The 23,944-nt window shown below is 40.0% G+C and overlaps 2 long non-coding RNA genes across 4 annotated transcripts in view; one reads left to right on the top strand and one right to left on the bottom strand.

Annotated features, from left to right (window-relative positions):
• Positions 1-17,068, top strand: part of LOC112650792 (uncharacterized) — a 34,452-nt gene extending 17,384 nt beyond the window's left edge. For all 3 annotated transcript variants that reach the window (XR_007407140.1, XR_003130448.2, XR_007407141.1), the window contains 4 exons: positions 1,997-2,152; positions 5,147-5,237; positions 15,588-15,753; positions 16,700-17,068. This is a non-coding gene — a long non-coding RNA (uncharacterized LOC112650792). The remainder of the gene's footprint in view (positions 1-1,996; positions 2,153-5,146; positions 5,238-15,587; positions 15,754-16,699) is intronic.
• The window catches only part of LOC118352794 (uncharacterized), a 30,070-nt gene extending 10,555 nt beyond the window's left edge, over positions 1-19,515 (bottom strand). Inside the window, exons 1-2 of the long non-coding RNA XR_004810543.2 lie at positions 19,081-19,515; positions 14,704-14,811 (exon numbers count right to left, since the gene is read on the bottom strand). This is a non-coding gene — a long non-coding RNA (uncharacterized LOC118352794). The remainder of the gene's footprint in view (positions 1-14,703; positions 14,812-19,080) is intronic.
• Positions 19,516-23,944: the final 4,429 nt, after the last annotated feature.

Here is a 23,944-nt window from a genome sequence, read left to right as displayed (position 1 = left end):
TCCCAGGGACCTGGGATCGAGCCCCGGTGAGGCTCCTTGCTCGCTATAGGAGTCTGCTTCTCCCTCTGCTTGCGCTCAACCTTTCTCTCTCTCTCTCTCTCTCTCTCTGTCAAGTAAATAATTTTAAAAAATGAAAATAGATTTGTCTATTTTCTATAGCTTCTCATGAAATAGCATCTTGATAACATATCAGTTCATCTATGACTTCAACTTAACGGAGTCTCAGTGTGTCTCTAAGAACATAATTTTCTATCTCACTCTTATCCTGTGCATAGATACCCAAGCATTTGCTTCCGCATTTAGACCTCACATTCTCAGCCAGACGTGCGTACATATGTCAGGGAGATAAAAGCACAAGCCCCCACAGCAGGAACTCAGTGACACGTTGTCGAGCGGAATCTTGGGTTTGTCAGAGAGCGATGCCCACGATTACATTCACACATGCTTGTTTCCTGATCCAGGCTCTGCGGTCACGGTCACGCAGGGTTCTTGCTCTGGGCCGCATGGGGCTCCTCCCAGCTCGCAGCCCACAGCACTCCACTGCACCTGCTTCAAGAAGGAGAAGGTGCTTGCTGCCAGTGGGGCTGGAGGGGAAACATAAGTTGCACAGGGTGACAGAAAGAGAAACAAAGGTCAAGGAGAGACAGGAGGTGCAGCAGGCCGGGACAGCCTCCACTCCCCTGGGGCGGTAGGCCGCCTCAGCACAACGGAGTGAGGTGCACCTGCAAGCTGTGAGAATATTCCTGGCCTTCGTGACACCGGGAAAAGCTTTGCAGAACCACACATCTCAGGACCTCCTCACATGCTGTTGTTGAAAGGCTGTCACTCCAGGCGAGGCAGCTGGTGTCTTTCCCTCCAAAGCCTCTCTGGCTTCTCTATTTAAAGCAGTCGTTATCATTCCCATGACATTGTGTCATCTTCCTGACACCTTATCATGATCTGAAATTAAATTGCTTCTTGAGTTGCTTGTTTTCTGATTCGCCAACCCCTTCTAGACTAAAAGCTTCTTACTGCTAGCTCCTCAATGCCCAGATTGACTCAATGTATGTTTATGAAATGAGTGACTATTACCAGTGACCTTTCATCCCCTCTTAGGCTGTTAATTTCCTTCTTGTTCTGGGAGGTCTCTACTTCAAAATCCCATTTTTATTCAAAACCAAGCTCAAAAATTGAGCTAAAAATCCTCCTTTCAGTTTCTAAAGAAGCCAAGATATTTCCTATCTCCCAGCTTTTTCATATTGTTCCCTCTGCCTAAAACATCAACCAGTTAACTCCCTCCTTCTCCCACCAAATTCTTTGCCATTAGGAAGGCTGGCTGCTTCTCACCCAAAGGCAATGTCATTCCTCAGAAAGGACATCGATGATCACCCCAATCAAACAATCCCTCATTATTTTCTATCAGAAAAATATAGATTTTCTTCTCTTTTTTCACATAACATGTTAACTTCAGGAGTCCAGTGTAATGATTCAATATTTGTATACATTGTGAAACGCTAACCACAAAATGTCTAGTTAACATTCGTCACCCCATATAGTTACAAATTTTTTTAAACAAAAGGTACAAATTTCCAGTTATGAAAGTAAACAGTCCTAGTGATGTAATGTATATGGTGACTACAGTTATTACAACTGCAATACATACTTGAAAGTTGCAAGGAGAGTAGATCTTAAAAGTCTTCATCGCAAGGAAAAAGTTGAGTTTCTTTTCCTTGTTTGTTTATTTTTGTTTTTCAATTCGGTTACTAATTTGTTTCTCATCTGTGTCCCCCACTAGACTCTAAGTTTCATTAAGGCAGAGACCGTGAATATATTATAGTGCATGCATAGGACATAGCACAATGCCTAAAACATAGAGGGTACTAAATGAATTGTTGAATGAATGAATGAATGAATGAATGAGTGGTTTTAAGTCAGTTACTCACATTTGGATTAGGAGATAAATCTTCCTTCCAGATTTATTATTTAATATAACTCCTTACCTCCTTTTAATTTCTAGATAGACTCTCCCTCTGTTAAAGGCCAAGTTAAAATTCTGTTTTGACCGTGAGATTTCTCCAAATATTTCAACCACAGTCACCTCTCCTTTTGCCATCTAATTCATTTAATTCACCAACTGGTGCCAGGTACTATAAGAGATATGAAGATACATCAGGTATGATTCCCGACCTCAAAGAGGTTTGAATATTTATCACATACTTTTGGATTTGAGTGTAATTTGTATGTGTCAAATGAATGAATGAATGAATGAGCTTAATTATAGCTTTGATGACCTCTCAACTCATTTTTCATGATATTAAACACAACACATAACTTCTTCCCATAATCTTCCTGGGAAGGCTTATGAAAGATCATCTTTCCAGAAGAACTGAGAGAGCGATCTATTCCCAGGGAAAAACTAATGCTGAGAAAAGAAGTAGCTTCCCAGCATCTCCTGCGTCTGGTTTGCACTCCACTTATTTATTATATTTAAATGAACTTCCAGAAAACCACACCCTCTTGTCTTTCCTAAGCCAAAGGTAAAGGTTTTTCATTAGCTGTTAGATGCAATAACATCCTCTCACTTTCCGTTTGCTCCCCCCCAGATTTTTCGTGGTCATAGAAGGCAGCACTGTATCTGTGTTCCCACTAATTTACAACCAAGTTTGAAATCAAATGCAGACATTTTTTTCCCTTGCTTCATCTATTTCATCCAAGCCTTTAAAAAAAGTTTTGTATCTGTAGTATAAAAACAAGTAGCTAGAGGCACCTGGGTGGCTCAGCATTTGAGCCTTTGGCTGAGGGCGTGATCCTGGGGTCTGGGGATCAAGTCCCGCATCGGGCTTCCTGCAGGGAACCTGCTTCTTCCTCTGCCTGTGTCTCTGCCTCTCTGTGTGTGTGTGTCTCTCATTAATAAATAAATAAAATCTTTTTAAAAAAGTAGCTAATATGTGGGAAATGCAATCTGTTGGCCGGCTGTCTATATGATGCTCCAATAGGTTTAAAAGATTTTTCTCTGCATTGATAAATGGAGCAGCTGTCTTGGATGTGTGCTGGCATGATTGCTGGGCCACCAATCTCCTGTAACATTTCTCACCATCACTCTTTGCAGTGCTACTTTCTATCACCCCCCAGGGCAGGCTACTACTTTCTCATTCTAGTTTCGCCTCCTCCTTCTGCTCTGCCCATCCCAGCCACACGATCAAATTCCAGTCTCCTGTAGGTGTGTGACCTCCAGATCAGTCCTCTTCACCAGATCATTGGCTCGAACTTCCAACCAACAGACATTGGGAAGCTCAGCATCTGTCTTCATCTCCTATAAGGCTCTGGTTCTGTTTTCCACTTAATGGAAACCAACCTGTTAGTCACCCTCTGCGTCCACTCACTAACTCAGTGGTTCAATGTCCTCCTAAAATCCTTCAGCCAGTCCTGCCCATTCTACCTGCAGGCCATACCCCAGCTTCAAGCACTTCTTGCCAACATCACTGCTACAATTTAGCCCACGGGGCAATCACATCTTGTGTAACAGACTCCTGGGCCAGGCCTCCCTGAGCTTCCTGCCAGGACACCTCCTGCATGGTGACTACAAACAACTCTGCAGATGTACTTTCTAAAACCTGAGTCAGATCATGTCACTTCTCTGCTTAAAATGTTCGGGTACCTTCCATTTGAGACCATGACGAAATCCATATTTCCTCCCTTGGCTCCCCCAGATTTTTCATGGTCATAGAAAGCAGCACTGTATCTGTGTTCCCACTAATTTACAACCAAGTTTGAAATCAAATGCAGACATTTGCATGTCTTGGCCTGCAAGGTGCTGTGTGAGCTGATATCTTCCCCCCTCTTCATCTCTTGCTCTCTCAATTCATTCCGGACACACTGGCCTGTCTGGCTCTCAGGGCCTGGGACCTGCTCTTCCCTGCCCTTGCAGTCCTCTTTCCCTGCATTGTCTCCACACAGTTTCTTGCTTCTCAGGATCTCGTGATCACTTCAAATATCACCTCCAAGAGGCCTTCTCTGGCCTCCCTAGTAAGCAACATTTCTCTTCACTCTGTCTGATGGATCCAGAAATCATGTATTTTGTATTTCTAATCTGTGTCCTTGGCACCCAGCCACACATCAGGGATAAGTCCAATTTTCCTGCAGAAATACTGTGATGCAAAAAAAAAAAAAAAAAAAGAAATACTGTGATGCATTTGAGGTCCTTCTCTTCAACGACCTTACCCTGCTTTCCTAGATAAGCAAAAGCTAAAGCATCTTTCTTTTTCAGTGCCCTTAGTGTTTTGTTTTGTTTTGTTTTTTTTTCCAATATGAGAAGCGATAAAAGGCTTTAAGCCCTTCTTTATTTGTAAAGAATTGGTTCCTGGGTAGCATCTTTGATATGGTTAAGGAAACTGTAGATAAGGAAAATAATGAAATCTGACTCTGTATTAATAGAAGGGATATTAAAAAGAAAATTAAGTTTTTCTCAAAGAATTTGAATGGTGGGAAAGTACATCAAGACAGCACATACTTTAGTACCAGCCAAGCAGTTCTTCTCATTCTAAAGATACCCCGGGTACCCCTATGAACAAAAAAAGAAACAAAGGGCAAATTTATCCAGTTAAAGAATATAATGTGGGGTGCCTGGGTGGCTCAGCTAGTTAAGTGTCTGCCTTTGGTCAAGGTTGTGATCCCAGGGTCCTGGGATCAAGCCCCACATCTGGCTCCCTGCTCAGCAAGGGGGTTTGCTTCTCCTTCTCCTCCTCCCCCCTCCCTACCTCTCCTCCTCCCCCTGTTCGTGCTCTCTCTCTCTCACTCTTTCTCTCAAATAAATAAATAAATAAAATCTTTAAAAAAAAGAATATAATGACTACTGTTATAGGATAGACAAAGGAAGACATGATTTTGTTGCATATTATACCGGATTTCAAAATATATGTGGTTTCCTGCTAGAAACTTAATTTCTAGTCTCATCTCAGAACAGTTTGGGTTGGGCTGTCATAGATTTCCTGTGTCCCTCTCTGATAGTATGTGTATAAAAATAGAAAACAAGAAGAAAACACGTCTCAGCCAAAAATATATCATATTGTGTTTCAAGTGTGAGGTAGGAGAAAAAAAAGACAATACCATTAGCTAAATCTCTATTACACGTTCAGTTTTTATGCCCATCAGTGTATCTCCCTAACAGCTACTGATGCGGAATGCCAGAGACCCATTGGATTGAGCACCTATTTGGCATGTGTGATCCAAGCATCTGGAGAAGATCTATGTTTTGCAAAGTAAGTAGAGAAAAATCAATGCAAGTCTGCAATCTATATGGAAAGTAGTATGAAACCATTTTTGTTTTAGGCAATATAAGAACTACCATATCATAAAGCCTGGAAATGTGGGTCTTTCTTGTCAGTCTGCCACGGTTGTGGGAACCACTAATGGATCCAATGAATCATGTTTTAGCTGTCTCATAAATGGGATCCTTTGGAATGCTCAGCAAATAAAGCTTCTATTATTCATCCATCTTTGACTAGCTATTGTACACAGTCCACATCTTGTTTGCTATGCCTATGAAAAGAAGTTCTTAATGATAAACACTACTGTCAAGAATTTTCCATTTAGAGTTTTAATTATTGTAGATATTTGGCGAAAAAAATTTCTCAAATGTGCTCAATTATTTCTGCTATTCTGTAGGTTAAAAAAAAGGGTGCATGTGGAATAAAATTGCATCAAATCAGATTGGAATGTTTTGACAGCAAGATAGAGCAAAAGGTTACACTGGTATTATAAAGCAGGAGAGCATAACAAGTGATTTACGACGGCAGCAGAGACACAACCTTGAATTACAATGAATAGAGTGAGCTGGCTATTAAAAATGTATAGCTGCTAATAAAACTGCATTTGATTAGATGAAGATTTGGGGGATCATATCTAATGGATAATGGTTCTGATATAGCCAAGTGGACTTCTTTATTTCGATTTATAATGCCCACTATGTGGTGGACCCTCCAGACATATGTATAACAGCCCAACAGAATACAAATAGGTCAAATTGTCAAGAGAGCCCATGTCTGTTTTTATCAGGAAAATCCTGGTTTAACAGATGTGCTTTGTGTAATGCCCCAAAGGAAAGAGGTTTAGATTTTTCTAAATCAAAAGAAACAAAATTCCAGAGCCTTACATTTCTTTGTAAAACTCTCCTACTTTCATCTTTAACTAAAGGACAACTCAGATAACTCAATTTCGACTTTAGAATGAGACATCCTTCTTTAAGCCTGAAAGACAATTGAATGGAAATCCAAGGAAATGGCAAAGATGTGTTACTTTCACTATTTTAAAAGCAAGTGTTTTTATAAGAGGGATAAAAAAAACAGTGTGTGGGTGGGTTTGAAATGGGTTGATCAGACCTGAGAGGATGTCATTGATAAAACAGAAGAAAATAAACATAATTATCATGCTATGGAGTACCGATTTCAAACTGTTTTCATGTCTTCTTTTCCAATGTTCAAAATATTTTTTTAAAAAGGAAAATAAATTTTATCCCCATTTTACAAATTAGAAATTAGATCTCAGAGTGGAAAAAACCAACATAGTAAGAGAGTTAAATGATCAAAGATTAGAAACAGTGCTTTGAAACATTCTTTTATTACTTTCCATCAAATATTTTTAGGATAGCTATATAAAATAGTCAAGTACTGTCTCAATGTCCTCTTACCACTGTCCCAACCCCGAAATTCATTCTTTCCTGGTACTACCCAACCCTACTTCCTAGATTACGTATTATGCTCACGTGTAAAACTAAAGATACACAGAAAACGGTTAAGTCACTAAGAGAAAAAAATATATCTACATTAACATATTTAAAAGAAACATTTATGTTAAGATAATTAAATATGTGAAAATGTTCATCTTCAATAAAAACTTTAAAAAGCAGACATGAGATATTTCTCCACCATTAGAATCATAAAATTTTTAAAAATTAAAAAATAATTTTTTTAAATTAGTAACAACTAGTTTTCACAAAGATGTGAGAAGAGGGGAGGTCTTATATCATACACTGGTAAAAATATAAATTGGTACCACTGTCTATTGGCAGTATCAATGGGGAAATATTATGTGTACACTGTGGTATACATATACACATACATCATATGTATACACATATATACATACGTGAACACATGAATACTACATATTTTGTAGTGCTATTTTCCTCAAGGGAAAAAAGATGCACAAATATGGGAGGTTATCACTTTCTTAAAGGATTGCTATATTCATTTTTAACATAAAAAGTTGCGGAGCGTTGTTTTTAAGCTGATCTATATTAAGAGAAGAAATATATACGCTACACAAACATCTGCATATATATAGGAACCATATAAACTAAAGTGTTAACAGTACTTATTTTTGGGAATCGTGATTATCTGAAGAATTACATTACATTGTTTTTACATAGTAAAAGTACTGTGAATTTTAACTTCTTTGTATATACTTCTCTATATTTCAAATCGAGTATACACCCCAAACCATATTGTGTTTGAGAACTATTATAGATCATGAGTGTTGGAGTCAGGCAGGCAAAGCTCCGGTCCTGGCTTCATCATTTTAGCACCTTAGATGTCCTGAATCTTTATTTCCTCGGCTTTAACATAAGAATAAACTTAGTTGTTATGTCATGAGGTAGGAAAGACTAGTGAGATAATGCAGAATGATTCATGACAATGCATACTGTAGTAAAAAAGAAAGCTCAGTAGGTATTGCTGTTTTTGTTGTTACTATTATTTTGCATTTGAAGTCCAAATTTATCTGCCCTATTAGACCAATTTTAATTCCAGTCCATTCTTTTTTTAAATATATATATTTTTAATATATATATTTATATATATATAAATATATAATTTCAGTCCATTCTTTATATATATATATATATATATATATATATTATTGGAGTTTGATTTGCCAACATATAGCCTATCACCCAGTACTCATCCCGTCAAGTGCCCCCTTCAGTGCCTGTCACCCAGTCATCCCAACCCCCCGCCCACCTCCCCTTGCACTACTCCTTGTTCATTTCTCAGAGTTAGGAGTCTCTCATGTTCTGTCTCCCTCTCTGATCTTTCCCACTCATTTTCTCTCCTTTCCCTTTTAATCTCTTTCACCATTTTTTATATTCCCCATATGAGTGAAACCATATAATGTTTGTCCTTCTCCGATTGACTTACTTCATTCAGCATAATACCCTCCAGTTCCACCCACATCGAAGCAAATGGTGGGTATTTGTCATTTCTAATGGCTGAGTAATATTCCATTGTATACATAGACCACATCTTCTTTATCCATTCATCTTTTGATGGACACCGAGGCTCCTTCCACAGTTTGGCTATTGTGGACATTGCTGCTATAAACATTGGGGTGCAGGTGTCCCGGAGTTTCACTGCATCTGTATCATTGGGGTAAATCCCCAGCAGTGCAACTGCTGGGTCGTAGGGCAGGTCTATTTTTACCTCTTTGAGGAACCTCCACACAGTTTTCCAGAGTGGCTGCACCAGTTCACATTCCCACCAACACTGCAAGAGGGTTCCCCTTTCTCCACATCCTCTCCAACATTTGTTGTTTCCTGTCCTGTTAATTTTCCCCATTCTCACTGGGGTGAGGTGGTATCTCATTGTGGTTTTGATTTGTATTTCCCTGATGGCAAGTGATGCAGAGCATTTTCTCATGTGCATGTTGGCCATGTCTGTGTCTTCCTCTGTGAGATTTCTCTTCATGTCTTTCGCCCACTTCATGATTGGATTGTTTGTTTCTTGGGTGTTGAGTTTAATAAGTTCTTTATAGATCTTGGATACTAGCCCTTTATCTGATACTTCATTTGCAAGTATCTTCTCCCATTCTGTAGGTTGTCTTTTAGTTTTGTTGGCTGTTTCTTTTGCTGTGCAGAAGGTTTTTTTTTTTTTTTTTTTTTTTTTTTTTTTTATGATAGGCACACAGTGAGAGAGAGAGAGAGGCAGAGACACAGGCAGAGGGAGAAGCAGGCTCCATGCACCGGGAGCCCGACGTGGGATTCGATCCCGGGTCTCCAGGATCGCGCCCTGGGCCAAAGGCAGGCGCTAAAACACTGCGCCACCCAGGGATCCCGCAGAAGCTTTTTATCTTGATTAAGTCCCAATAATAATTTTTCATTTTTGCTTTTGTTTCCCTTGCCTTCATAGATGTATCTTGCAAAAGTTTGCTGTGGCCAAGTTCAAAAAGGGTGTTGCCTGTGTTCTCCTCTAGGATTTTGATGGATTCTTGTCTCACATTTAGATCTTTCATCCGCTTTGAGTTTATCTTTGTGTCTGGTGTAAGAGAATGATCTAGTTTCATTCTTCTGCACGTGGCTGTCCAATTTTTCAGCACCATTTATTGAAGAGACTGTCCTTTTTCCAGTGGATAGTCTTTCCTGCTTTGTCAAATATTAGTTGACCATAGAGTTGAGGGTCCATTTCTGGGTTCTCTATTCCATTCCATTGATCTATGTGTCTGTTTTTGTGCCAGTACCACACTGTCTTGATGATTACATCTTCGGAGTACAACTTGAAATCTGGCTTTGTGATGCCCCGACTCTGGCTTTCTTTTTCAATATTCCCCTGGCTATTCGGGGTCTTTTCTGATTCCACACAAATCTTATTTATTCCAACTCTCTGAAGAAAGTCCATGGTATTTTGATAGGGACTGCATCGAACGTGTACATTGCCCTGGGTAGCATAGACATTTTCACAATATTAATTCTGCCAATCCATGAGCATGGAATATTTTTCCATCTCTTTGTGTCTTCCTTAATTTCTTTCAGAATTGTTCCATAGGTTTTAGGGTATAGATCCTTTACCTCTTTGGTTAGGTTTATTCCTAGGTATCTTATGCTTTTGGGTGCAATTGTAACTGGGATTGACTCCTTAATTTCTCTTTCTTCAGTCTCATTGTTAGTGTATAGAAATGCCACTGATTTCTGGGCATTGATTTTGTATCCTGCCATACTGCCGAATTGCTGTATGAGTTCTAGCAATCTTGGGTTGGAGTCTTTTGGGTTTTCTATGTACGGTATCATGTCATCCACGAAGAGGGAGAGTTTGACTTCTTTGCCAATTTGAATGCCTTTAATGTCTTTTTGTTGTCTGATTGCTGAGGCTAGGACTTCCAGTACTATGTTGAATAGCAGTGCTGAGAGTGGACATCCCTGTCTTGTTTCTGATCTTAGGGGAAAGGCTCTCAGTTTTTCTCCATTGAGAATGATATTGTCTGTGGACTTTTCATACAGGGCTTTTAAGATGCTGAGGAATTCTTAAACCAGGTGGGATCCTTGTCACTCTTGGTCTCTTAGAAGTTTGCATTTGCTCTTAAAGTCCATTGACTTCTCCACCCAAAAAACTGTGATTTCTTTTGACTTGCCTCTTCACTGAAAAACTTTTGTCTGGGTCCCTATTTTCCAAATTTTTTTTCAGATAGACCTGCCCCACCACCCTCTGCTCATCTACTGAGGCTCATTTCCTTGGAGTTCTAGCCAAGTCAGAACTCCAAACCACTCTGTCCCTTGTTATGTCTGACTGGCCTTTGCTTTCTAACTGAAAGCTGACTTTTGCTCTTTATTAGAGAAGGACCCAGGAGCCTGGGATCTCAGAGAACTCGTTTCCCCGATGATATGTATAAAATGAGAAAATGATCACCTTACAAAACATTGCACAGAAAGCATCAGTGCGACCATAGAAATATGCTCAGGAACACTGATTGAGCCATTTATGGAGGACAAAGACCAAGATGGTCCTATTTGGGAAAATATTTTCATCTTTCAAGTGCATTCCTTTTTTTTTTTTTTTTTTAACACAACGTAAAATTTCCCATTCCCTGCAGTAGGCCCTTGCAACTCTAGGTGTTCACAGAAATTGCCATTCTTCTTGACTCTGCATGTAGACGTGTGGTGCTACTGAAAGAAGAGTCAAGTGGGAATGTGAGGAATAACTGTTCTTTTAAATCAGAATTTTGTTTTGTTTTTTTAATACTTTATTTACTTATTCATGAGAGAGGCAGAGACATAGGCAGAGAGAGAAGGCTGTCTGTGGGGACCCCAATGCGGAAAGCAATCCCAGGACCCCAGGATCACAACCTCAGCCAAAGGCAGATGCTCAACCACTGAGCAACCCAGCTGACCCAAATCAGCAGAATTTTAATTCTTTCTTCTTCTGAGCAACAATATACTATAGGGTTGGTTGTTCACCCAAGATTTCTCTGAAAAATACCTGGGTTTTGTTAATTTTCTTAGAGCTAATAACAAAAAGATATACAGAAACCATGTTTGCCTCCTGACTATAACAGAAAATAATCTCCAGGTTTAATGAAATAGTCCATCCTCCTGCAATAAAAAGCAAGGAAAGCAGGACAGTGAGACTTGATGCTCTCAGTGGTTTATGTCCCTTAAGACCTTTAGCAGTAATAATCATTCCACCTTCTATTTCGGTGGTGCCTGATGGCTTGCAAAGTATTTTCCCATATATTATTTCATTCAGGAAAAGAAATGCATATTCTATAAGGGCCATTCCTGAGAGAAAATAAAATGTCCAGTAAATGAAAACTATTCCTGGATTGAATAATTCAGGGAGTGGCTCTATCAAAATAGTGAACCATTTCATGAGAAACAGAGGAGCCAAAAAATAAAATAAAATCACCATCACTAGTATAAATATGAAATATATGGGGCTTACTAAATCTTTTTCATTATGTTCATGATTTAGGGACTGTAATTTGTTCCGTATTGTTGCAACTGGAAATAAAATGATAAACGTCTTAGCCCTCATGTACCCTGTGGAATTCCAATGCCTTGCCACCTGAGGCAAAATGCATAGACATTATTTGGCCATGTGATGACTTTCCTTTGCCTACTGATTGCCTCTGAATTCCACTGCCCTGATGTGATACCTGCCCCATCTTTGCCTCTGTGTACCTTCTGCTCCAGCCAGGCTGGAGTCCTTCCTTTGACAAACATGTGCATGTCCCCCACCGTTCTTCACAGCTAAAATAATCTTTCTTCCTCCAAGAACTACTCTGAGTACTGCCCTGAGTACTTCTTCCTCCCAACTACTCTGAGCTACAATCATCTTTCTTTGTCTTTCATTAGTTCATACTTTTCATCCATTTATTAAACAACTCCTTAATGAGAATTGACTATGTGCAAGGCATCATGTTAGGGTAATGGAGATAAAGAAATGGAAAAAGAAAAAAAGCAACCCAAATCTCTGCTCTTGAAAAGCTTACATCCTCTGGGGGAAGGACAGGCAATAAACACAAACAAAATAGAAGATTATTTTGGATGTTGCTAAGTGTTATGAAGATCTATAAGAGGGTGATATTAGAAAGTGCCTGAAGGGGGCAGGGATTGATAGCTTAGATTAAGGGATCAGGGAGGGCTTCACTGAGATGACATCTGAGCTGAGACCTGAATGAAAAGGAGCCAGCCCTGCAGAGATGGAATGCAAAAGGTCCCAGGTAGAATGAATAACAGATGCCAATGTCTTAAAGAGGGACCAAGTATGACAGTTTCCAGGAACAGAAAGAAGGGTGGTATGCATGTAAGGTAGCAAGCTAGGGGAAGCTTGGTAGAGATGCTGAGTGCTAGTGCTAGATCATGTGAGGACCTCCGCTTTTACTCAGAGCGCATCCAAGAGCCATGGGAAGGTTTTAGGCAAGAGAAGATAGGGTATAGTTTATAGTTTTTGGAAGATATCTTTGTCTACTGGGCAGTGAAAGGACCATGAGGGAGACCCAGATTAGAGCATGGGAGACCAGACAGGAGGTTGTTGCAGGTTAGAGGGCACAATGAGTTTTAGACTAAGATTGTCTGGTGAAGATGGAGAAAAGCTGACAGATTTAGGATGCATTTTACAGGTTAAGCACTCCGGACTTACGGGTAACTTGAATGTAGAAGAGTCAAGAAAACACAAATGTGTTTTCTATTGTGTCATAACTAAGCTATTTAATATGTGTTTGTATATGTGTTCCCAACAAGACTATAATTACTTTGCACCCAGAAATTAATTATATCCTACTTTTTTTGGCTCTATACTGCAGAAATAAGGATGGCCTTTCGCAAAAATGAGCACATAACAAAGACTTATTAACTTGAATCCAATTAATATTTTTATTTCTATTGGGGCCAGAAATAGTCCAATCCAACTGACCGTTGCAAAACCAAGTGTCTCCCCTCTGTTTCTTTTTCTTCATGCTGCCATCTGTCCTTTCACCTCCTGCTACTGTTTTAGTCTCTATAATTCTCTCTGTGTGATTTCTTGGCAACCACCCTCTGCTGATTAGATCTCTGCTTCTGTAAGAGTGTCTGCTTCCTTGCTTACTGCACACCACACTTATGCAGCTCACTGTGGTCGCTTATTCTGCACAAAATCTCTGCCAGGTCCTCTGCTGGGTGATAGGATCCCAAAGATAAACACGAGAAGGCATAAAAAACCTCACTGGTCTTCACATAAGAACTAGGTGGGAGACTCTTAGACCACATGGATACATGTAAATAAGAAAGGGAAGACTTATACAGGAAAACACAGATTTGCTTCTCTTCTTTCGAGCTGGGTCCTCTAAGGGCTGCATTTAAGGAAGCTCCATCTGCTTCCTTGCTCTTTATTTCTCAACTTCTCTAGATACTATGGGCTTCGGGTTCCTGGAAAGGAGATCTTTCACCTCTCCATGAGAAACAAAGAGAATCTAGCGAGCGTATGTGCTGAATGAAATGTATTTGGGATTGTTTAGATAATGCTGCCTTTCTTCCCCCATCCTCTCTTCTCACAAACAAATGTCTTTTCCTGCACTTGGGTTAATTTCTTCTCAAGAAACATTTGTCAAATTATCCCTCCTATGCATAAGTCCCAGGAACGGTCCTAGAGATCAAGTCCCTGTCCTCTACCTCTTTGAAGAAAGCACATAAGACAAAGTTAAATGAAATCCATGCCAAACACACATCAGCACAATGTGCTGTTTAGCACAAAAGGCGGGTGCTGCATCCTGAATTGACGGCACAAGAGAGATGCCTCAGAGGAGAAGGAATCTACATGGACATGGAAATGCGAGTCGTATGTTAAGAGGCTGAGAAGGAGAGTGTGAGGTGCAGGACCAGCTGGAGCGAAAGCTCAGAGACTTCACACTACATAGGGGTCTGGGGAGTGGTGTTAAGTTGTCTGGCTGGAGAACAAGAATCCGGAGGAGATACCCTTAACATAAAGTAGACAGCGTAGATGAATCCTATGTCAAGGTTGCGGAAACCTCCAATGCATGTTGGACTTTATTCTGTAGCCACCAGGGAGCTATTGCAGACCTTCAGATCGGGGAGCAACATGAGCTGATCCAGAATAAAAAAGATGATGCCACGGGAGTGCCCTCCCAAGGTTTCCCTTCAAGACAATGAAACCTCATGGGGAGTCGAGATGATTGACACCCTCCAGCAGTCACTCCTTGGGTTCACCCCAATGGTACATACCCCAACGCCACCCTTTCTGACCAGCAGGCTGCCTCTTCAGTGGGAAACTTTGCCTTGAGTATTTCCCATTAGCCTGGCTGAGACTGTCTCAACCCTGGGTGCATTCTGTGTGCTCATCTTTCCTCCCCTCCCCTCTCACAGGTGTCAGGTCTGTGGGGCAGTCTGAAGGCTCCCCCTGTCTCCTGTGCTCCCTCTCTCTGTGCTCCCCACAGACAATGCCCCAGAGAAGCCTCTTGCACACTCACCCTCAGTCCCCCAGAGAACCTGGACTGACACAGTCATGAAGGGAGAAGAATGAGCAGCCCTGACCCATGGTAGGGGTATTCTCCAGAGCCCCACGGACAGGCCAGCACCTGCAGGGCAGAAGGGAAGTATACGTGAAGAGGAAGGGAAGGGAATGCTTTCTATGACAAACAGAACAAATTTTTCCAGATCATCTCCAATATCCTTCTGGGAGAGGGGATTGTGCTTCCTACTCTGAAATCTCTCAATCACCAATGTCTTTTTCACCTATGGGGGGGGATAAATATTGATCTTTTTTTGTCACTGCTGAGTCTTTGCCTGTGGCTTTTTGTTTTGTTTTGATCTGAGTTTTTTTTTTTTTTTTATTTTCCGCTTTGGGTCTCTTAGTTGTGTTTATATAGTAACATAGTGTGGGACTGACCTAGTAACTCAGGTCAAGTACGTATTGTTGAAAGTTTGAAACACTAGGATGCCTGGGTGGCTCAGCGGTTGAGCATCTGCCTTCAGCTCAGGGCATGGTCCCCGTGTCCCGGGATCGAGTCCCGCATCGGGGTCCCTGCGTGGAGCCTGCTTCTCCTTCTGCCTGGGTCTCTGCCTCTCTCTGTGTGGCTCTCATGAATAAATAAATAAATTAATGAATAAATAAATAAATAAATAAAATCTTAAAAAAAAAAAGAAAGTGTGAAACATTTGTCTTTTATTGGATAGCAATAGCGGAATAACAGTTCATATGATCAAAATCTTCTAATTAAAGAATACTACAACCATTTATTCATATGCTGTGGGCACAACCCTGAAGAGTGTCTATGGAGAATACAGTGAGACTTGTAATCTTTCTACTAATATTTTCTTTTTTTTTTTTTTAATTTTTATTTATTTATGATAGTCACAGAGAGAGAGAGAGAGGCAGAGACACAGGCAGAGGGAGAAGCAGGCTCCATGCACCGGGAGCCCGACGTGGGATTCGATCCGGGGTCTCCAGAATCGCGCCCTGGGCCAAAGGCAGGCGCCAAACCGCTGCGCCACCCAGGGATCCCTACTAATATTTTCATGTAAGAAGTTATAGCTTTATAATAGTGTTTAGCTAAAATGGGCAATAATTTATTTAAGAAAATAATTCTCTTCTCTTATCCCCAAATACTCTTAGTGTTTAACAAGAGAATGGTAAGTATAATCCATAAGGCCAATTCAATAGTTTCCAAGCATTCTCTTTAAGCTTTTAACAGGTTACTTTTAATATTTAACTTCTGCGGGATTCATAGTGGATTTCCTAGTCTCATTCTCTGTGTTCCCATTTTTTTCCTCTACTAAAAATAAACATATCAACAATCATAGTGAAAAAATATGAATTTATACATAACCTAATGTGGACCATTTAGTAATAGTTCACAGCTACTCTGGTTTGATGAGAAGAGAAACTGTTTTATATTTAAGAAAAACTGTGGAACTGTAAAAATGATGGCACGTTTGAGTTGACTATTTGACCAGCTCATTAAAGATGTTTCAAAATTCATAATAACATGATAGCAATTATACATCTGTCTGTAAATATGGATTTTTTAACCCAAAAGGGGTGTTTATGTCTTATGATTCTCCCTAAACTGTGTCATGTAAACTGGTTTCATAACTTGTTTTCATCTCCACATCCTGTGAAGTGTTTTTGTTTACAATATTCTGTTTGAAGTCAGGAAAGCTTGGCTGATGAAAGAGATAGCACAATCTTGTCCTTTCATATTGTAAAGTAAATAAAGGGAGTTGTTCATTTGATCAGTAGCTGTCACTCTGAAATAATTTTCTACCAAGTTCAGACTCTTTGAATTGTTTGGGCAAGAACAGTCACTACTAGAAACCTTTATAATCCATATGGAAAGTTGGAAGGTTGGTTGCCTTTGGCATACCATGAAGTTCACATTCCTGCAAAGTGCACAGGCCCTTCAGAATCTAACCTACAAGGACAGCTTCTGTTGTCTCCTGACATCAATCTCTCTCTTCTTCTAGGCCTGAAGTTCTGCTTGGAAATCTCTGTACCCATTTCTCAGCAGTGTTCATAGTTGTCTTAAGCAAATTATGACATTCTGTTCTCCATAACTTCAGCTTCTCTTGTGAGTGGTAGCCAGTAAAACAGCAACAGAAATCTGTTACGGGGGCTTCTGAAGAAGCTTTGGCTTTCCTGAGGCAGAGGACAGCTGTGCTGGTGCCACCCTTTCCTTCCTCCTTGTGGCCTGAATGTAGATGTGAGATCAGAAACTGAGGCAGCTATTTTGGCACCATGGGACAAATGGTACCAACACCATTTAGTCACCGAACCCATTCCTCAGCCTCCTACATTTTGACTTTGAGAAAAAAAATAAACCTATATTTGTTTAAGCCACAGTTGTTCCCTTCTTGTCACTTATAATAAAAAGCATTCCTAACTGAAACAGACTGAGATCACTTGCTTTTCCAGCCTCATTCTGTGTGCCCTATTCCTCGAGTTACAACATCTACATTCAGCACATCCACAGGGCTATTTTGTGAGGGGCACAAAAATGTTTCCCTCCAAAATCCTGCTCACCAAAATGACTCTGCTCAAATTCTCCCCAATGCATCACCTCCCAAGTTCCTCTCATGCTTCTTTAATGCTTTCCAGGAGCCTTGTGCTTACTATCTAGCCTAAGGGATCCTTGAGGAAAAGACTCAATACCCATTCTTTGAGTCCCCAGTACCATGACACTATTCCCAGAACCTAACACAGTGTTAACTTCATTAAATCTGCATTTCCTAGACATCTTGAAGAGATTAATTTGGTCTTATCTCAAATTTTCTTTTTTTTAAAGATTTTTATTTATTTATTCATGAGAGACAGAGAGAGGCAGAGACATAGGCAGAAGGAGAAGCAGGCTTCCGGCGGGGAGCTGGATGTGGGACTCAATCCTAAAACCCCAGGATCATGACCTGAACCAAAGGCAGACACTCAACCACTGAGCCACCCAGGTGCCCTTTATCTCAGATTTTCATTAAGAGAGTTTCCTCTGGGGCAGCCCTGGTGGCTCAGTGGTTTAGTGCCTGCCTTTGGCCCAGGGAGTGACCCTGGAGTCCCGGGATTGAGTCCCACATCAGGCTTCCTGGATGGAGCCTGCTTCTCCCTCTGCCTGTGTCTCTGCGTCTTTCTCTGTGTCTCTCCTGAATAAATAAATTTAAAAAATCAAAAAAAAAAAAAAAAAAAAAAGAGAGTTTCCTCTGGTTCTAAATGAACTCCCTCCACCAGGCTAGGTGAAAGAAACATGCTGCCACAGTTTGGTTGAAGGACACTTAACAACTAAACAACACTATAACAACTAAAAATTTTAATATATGAATTTTTGATCTCGCAGTTCTAATTCTAGAAAAGTTATCCCCCAGAGATGTATCATAAAAGTAGTCAAAGACATCTGCACCTAGATATTGATGAAAACATTGCTTATAACAGCAATGATTGAAAACAGGCCACTAATAGGAGACAGGTTATGTAAATTATGGCATATCTATTTAAAAAGATACTATACCACTCTTAAAAAGAACCAGAAAAAACCACATATGGTGACATGTAAGGATTGCCAAGACATATCACTAGGAAAAATAATCCAGTTGTAGAAGAACATATTTTTATTCCTTTTCTATAAAAAAAATATTTATATACATTGGAAAAAATCAGGATGAACAAACACTAACTTATAAACAGTGGTTAGTTCTGAGGTTTAGGGCTTTTCTTCTCTTAGATTTGAATAGTGGTATTAATGGATTTCTATAATCCAAACATAAAGGCTCTTTACAAGCAGAAACAAATTACTAAAGAAACAGATCTTCTCTGGTGTATGTTTTCAATAATGGTAGGCGGCCAGGAGCATCTGCAGGAGTGCTGTCTCTGTGCAAAGATGAAGAAATGCAGAAATGCAGGATAGAGAGAGGCCAGAAATTGTCAGTAAAAGGTTTAGGAAAGAAGAATCATGCCGGAAACAGTCCCAAAATGGAACAAGTTGCATTGTGAGGTAGTGAACTTCCCATTTACCCAATTGTGCAGGCAAGAAATCTGGGAGCGTGCCCTTATACCTTTCTGTCCCTCCTTCCCCAAGCTTCCTCTAACACGTACAATTTTTTCCCATCTCTACCAACACTACTCTTGTCCAGGGACCCGACCTCTCCCACTTGAACCATTAGAGTAACTCTCTAATTCGTAGCCCCATATCAAGTGCAGCAGTAGACAGAATTTTGGCTCCGTGACCTTTGCCCCTGATGTCACACCTATGAATAACTTACATTACATTGGCAAAAGAGCTTTTGCCAATGTAATAAAGACTATTCATAAATTTGATTTTAAAATAGATGATCCTGGATGATCAAGGTGAGCCCAAAGTCATTACCTGAACCCTCCGGAGTAGAACTGTCTGCCGACAGAAGGTAGAAGAAGAGGAAGAGAGAGAGGCAGCAGACGGGGAAGTTGCAGAGATTGGAAACAGGAGAGTGTTACTGGCTGGAGGAAGATGGGAGGGGCTCCATGGAAAGCAGGAGAAGGAAATGAGTTCTGCCAATAGCCCATGAGCTTGAGATGAGAACCTCAGACCCGGCCAACATGTTGTTTTCTACCTCCTGAGATCATCCACAGGGAACCCAGCTAAGCCATGCTGTGCCCAAGACCTCTGACCCACGAAAACCCTCTGTTTAAAATTGCTTAATTTGTGATCATCTGCTTTGGCAGCAATAGAAAACAAATGCACTAACCTCAGCTCATCTCTGGTCTACTTTTCAAAACACAATGTGAGTGATGTTTTTTTCTCCCTCTAACACAGATCTGGTCAAGACACACCTGTTTCCAACCCTAATTAGTTTCCTACTACTTTTTTGGAAACATGGCAAACTCCTTAACCTGGCATTCAAGTCTTTTGAGGTTTTCAGCTTCCCTTAGCCTCTCCAACTGCATCGTCCCCATATGCCTTTAATTTTGGATTCAGCAACTCCGGCTTTCTTTTGTGTACTCACCATGCTCCATGTTGTCTCAGGGCTTTTGCGGGAGGCTTTCTTTTTGCCTGGAATATTCTCTCCCATTTTTATCTTCTGGGTACTGCAGACATCTTTCCTGAACTTTCTGACTAAATCAAACATAGAAATGATAGGTCCCTATGGAATTACAAATTTTCCCTACAACCAATTGTCATGGTTACAATGGTTTGTGTGATTGCCTAACAGTCACCTGCCTCACATATTATGCTGTCACCTCCATAAGGACAGGGAGCATGAACACCTTTCCTTGCTACTGTATCAATAGCTTTTAATAGCATCCCTGAAACATGGTTCAGTTCTCAAATAATATTTCCTGGCTGAGTAATTGAATTCATTAGTCATACTGAATCAGTGAATTGGTGCTCTAGGAAAGAATACATGAGAACACACCAGCCACCAATAGAAACTCGAGTCAAGGGACACACGGCACCCTATCAGTTCTAAAATTCCATGATATCAAGTATTCTGTGCCCATGTAAAGTATGATAACTATCTTAATTTTGCAATACCTAGGGAACCTTGGCTTTTTTTCATGAAGACAGCTGCCAAAACATCACTTTATCACCAATATATGTCCTGCCTCCCCAAATAAATTTAATAAGTATTGTGGGGTAATGACCAAGTGGAAGACACTGCACTGTGTGTCCCCAATGATGTAAATAAGCCCTTAATTATTAATATATTAAATTTATGTATTGAGCCTCACACTTTATAAATACACTTTTGCATACATTATCTCCTTTAATTGTCTCAATAGCTTTGCAAAGCACTTGCATATTTTTTACCGCTTTTTTCAATTCAGCACAGATCAAATCAGAGACACATTGCTCAGACGTTAACTGACACAGTCAAGCTCAAAAAAATTGGCAGTGATAGAATTCCACCCCAGATCTTTCTGCTCCACCTGCAGTTTCTAACAGCCTAGACTTTTCAGGGACAAACTAAGCTTCCACTTCCCTGTATATGTCCCTTCTTTCTGTCTCAACCCCTGGTGCCAGCATCAGTGCTTCCAAAGTGGTCTGGGTAGCCATCTACCACACCTGGTGTAATTTCTATTCACATCTGCCATTACATATCCCAAAGATAACAAGATGACTCATGGTGGGCAATCCATAGTGTTTGTCAAATGGATTGTCTACTGTACCCTCACATGTTCATACACAAAAGCAGTTATTCAAGCTTTAAGATCCTTAGATTGGAGATTATAAATTTCTACATAGGAAGCATCCTTGAAGTGCCTGAGTAGCTCAGTCGATTGAGCGCCTGACTCTTAGTTCTGGCTCAGGTCATGATCTCATGGGTCATGGATTGGGCTTTGTGGTCAGGTGGGAGTCTACTTAAAGGTTCTCTCCCTCTACCCCTCCCCCTACTCACATGAGTGTGCACTCTCTCTAAAATAAATAAATCTTTAAAAAGAGAGGCATCCTATTTATTATTTGTTATTTTTGGATAGATTTAGAGGATGCAGGCAGCCCGGGTGGCTCAGCAGTTTAGCGCTGCCTTCAGCCCAGGGCCTGATCCTGGAGACCCCGGGATCGAGTCCCACGTCAGGCTCCCTGCATGGAGCCTGCTTCTCCCTCTGCCTGTGTCTCTGCCTCTCTCTCTCTCTCTCTCTCTCTCTCTGTGTCTGTCATGAATAAATAAATAAAATCTTAAAAAAAAAAGATTCAGAGGATGCCTCTTTTTAAATAGTTAACAGCTTGAGGGGAAAGTCTTGCGTAATTTCTGAGAAGTGTGCTTTTTTTTCCTATGAATATACATCATGATACCTCAGATTAGAGTGGAATGCATCTTACCCAGAATGACTGGGACAGGGTTTCCTTGTAGAGATGAGCAAGATAAATTTCTGCTTAACTGGAGTGAGCGTAACATCCAATGATTCTACTGAATACACTGGAAAATCCAAAATAAATTTCAAAAACAGTTTTAAATAATCATTTCTGGAATAATGACATGCTCTTCCTTATAATTACTTTAAAAGAAATTATTCTCTTTGAATTCTTCTGGTATGTTCCATTTTCAGAAAGAAACTTAAGAGTAGGATTAACAAGTCAAAGGGCACAAATTTCTTCCTTATAAATTTTTTAAATGTCTGATTGTTACATTAATGCATCCTTCTGTATAAAATACATAAAAGTGTCCAAAGGGAGAGAAAAAATTTACTTATAATCATCATTATACTACATAGAAGAACACATTGTCAACATTTTCATCTCCACCATACTCCTGTTTGTTTTTCTTAGTTGAGATATAGTCTATTGTTTCTACTTAGCATTATTTATTTTTACCAGTAAAGCATCTATTCCAATTCTTTAATTAAAGATACTACTTCCCTGTTACAGTTCAAAAGTTTTCCCAAGTAATGTAATCACTGTTAAAAATTTGGCATGTGCCTTCCTTACTTGTCCCTTTGCTAAACTAACATATAATATACATATAAATATCATTGCTGCTATTGTTGTTTTACAAAAATGAAGTGCACGTAACTTTTTACTTAACAATGAATCATTTTGCTATCCTAAATCCCTTCATATAGATTTACCTCATTCTATCAAACAAGTACATAATACCCCATAGAATGGAAGTACAATCATTTATGACACCATCTTCTATTGAGAGACATCAGGATATTTCTCCTTATTTTTTCCTGTTATAAGAAACAAAGCAATAAAAACCATAGTACATATATTGAAAATTTTGCATTTTTATTTTAAAAAATATTTCTTTGCTGACAATTACAAATTTAACTGATAAATACAATTAGGTTCTTTCCATTATTTTCCATGAGGGCATGACCCTCATTTTGTCAGGTTTGTTGCTCTTTTGCCCAAATAGAACATAGAACGTGCCATAAAGAAAATTTGAGTCAAATAAATATTCACTGAATTGAACTGAACAGATAACATTATTGTGTGAGCCCTGAATTTAAAAGTAATCAATGTGTAAGTTCTACACTATGATGTTTAGGTAGGACACCAGAGTCAGGATTTAATCGGACATTCACAAATCCATCATCAGCATCCAGCTTGGTCACCAATGGGCAGTATGTCTCATCTCCTTCCCCTTCATTTTTTATTTTTAAATTGGTTAAATGGCATGCTTCTCGTGTTTCACAGATGTATCCCATTTTAATTCACATTTTATTCTTATCAAGTGTCTGACAATAACATGCTCCTTTAGCATTAAAATAATACATTAATAGTATATATTTGTAATTAGGAGAGCACTGATTGACATCTTTTTATAGCACATTTCACATGCAGAGGATGAAATGATTATTAAATTAAATTCTTCCCACTAATTGGCTCAGTTTAAAGTATTCAAAATCTGTGAGAAATTATTCCAGTAGGACACAGCCACCCTGAAAACTGCATGGCTCCATCAAGGGGGGACAAAAGAAAGCAATGCAAAAGACTCAGTATAAGCCATCTATTTGAGCAGGAAAACCAGAGGTCCCCTGGGGTAGGGGCAACGACTTCTTGAAGGTCAGATATCAAGAGTACTCAATAATTACCGCCATTGTTTTCCTCACTTGAATTCCAAATAAAATAAGACATAGATAGAGCAGTCAGGTAGATGGAGGCCATAATATAGCATTTATTACCAATAAAGATGTTATTGGAAAATGTGACTCGCACACCTGTGGGCAAGCAGGAGTCAGCACGGCAAGCCCACTTGTTCTGCTGCAGTGGGTGCTGGACTTTGGGAGCAAATCAGTTTCTGTAACACCAAAAGAAGAGAAAGAGCAGAGCAAAGCAAACCACTCACTTCCTCCCAGCAACTCATACCTAAAAGAGAAGAGAAGGTGGTGGGCTATATATGTCCTGTTTCTTCTCTTAACCTTACCAGTTAGATAAGTCACTCTCCCTCCCTGGGTGGGGAACTAGTAACAGGGAGACAGGAGTTTAGGTTAATGGAATCCCTTTAACATGGAAGAAAATATCAGGATAGGAAAGAACCTCTTCCCCCTCACTGTTCACCATTTAATAATAGACACTTTTTAAAAAAAAATACCCATGTTGTTGCCTTTTACAGGGCTTTGGGTTTTGAGATAGCAGACAACCCATGCAATCTCCGGCTACCTCCATGGAAAGATACCAACCACCCCACCCCCACTTCCCTTGTTCTTCACCCCCGCCCCACCAAAGGGAGAAGACTAACACATCTGCCAAAGCATACAATCAGGGTGTTTCTGGAGATCCTGAGCTAGAAGAGACTGTAAAATTG

The sequence above is a fragment of the Canis lupus genome, chromosome 29 (genome assembly GCF_003254725.2).
Source record: "Canis lupus dingo isolate Sandy chromosome 29, ASM325472v2, whole genome shotgun sequence".
Classification (NCBI taxonomy): domain Eukaryota; kingdom Metazoa; phylum Chordata; class Mammalia; order Carnivora; family Canidae; genus Canis; species Canis lupus.
Note: the sequence above shows the minus strand (reverse complement) of the source record. Positions and strands in the feature narration are given on the sequence as shown.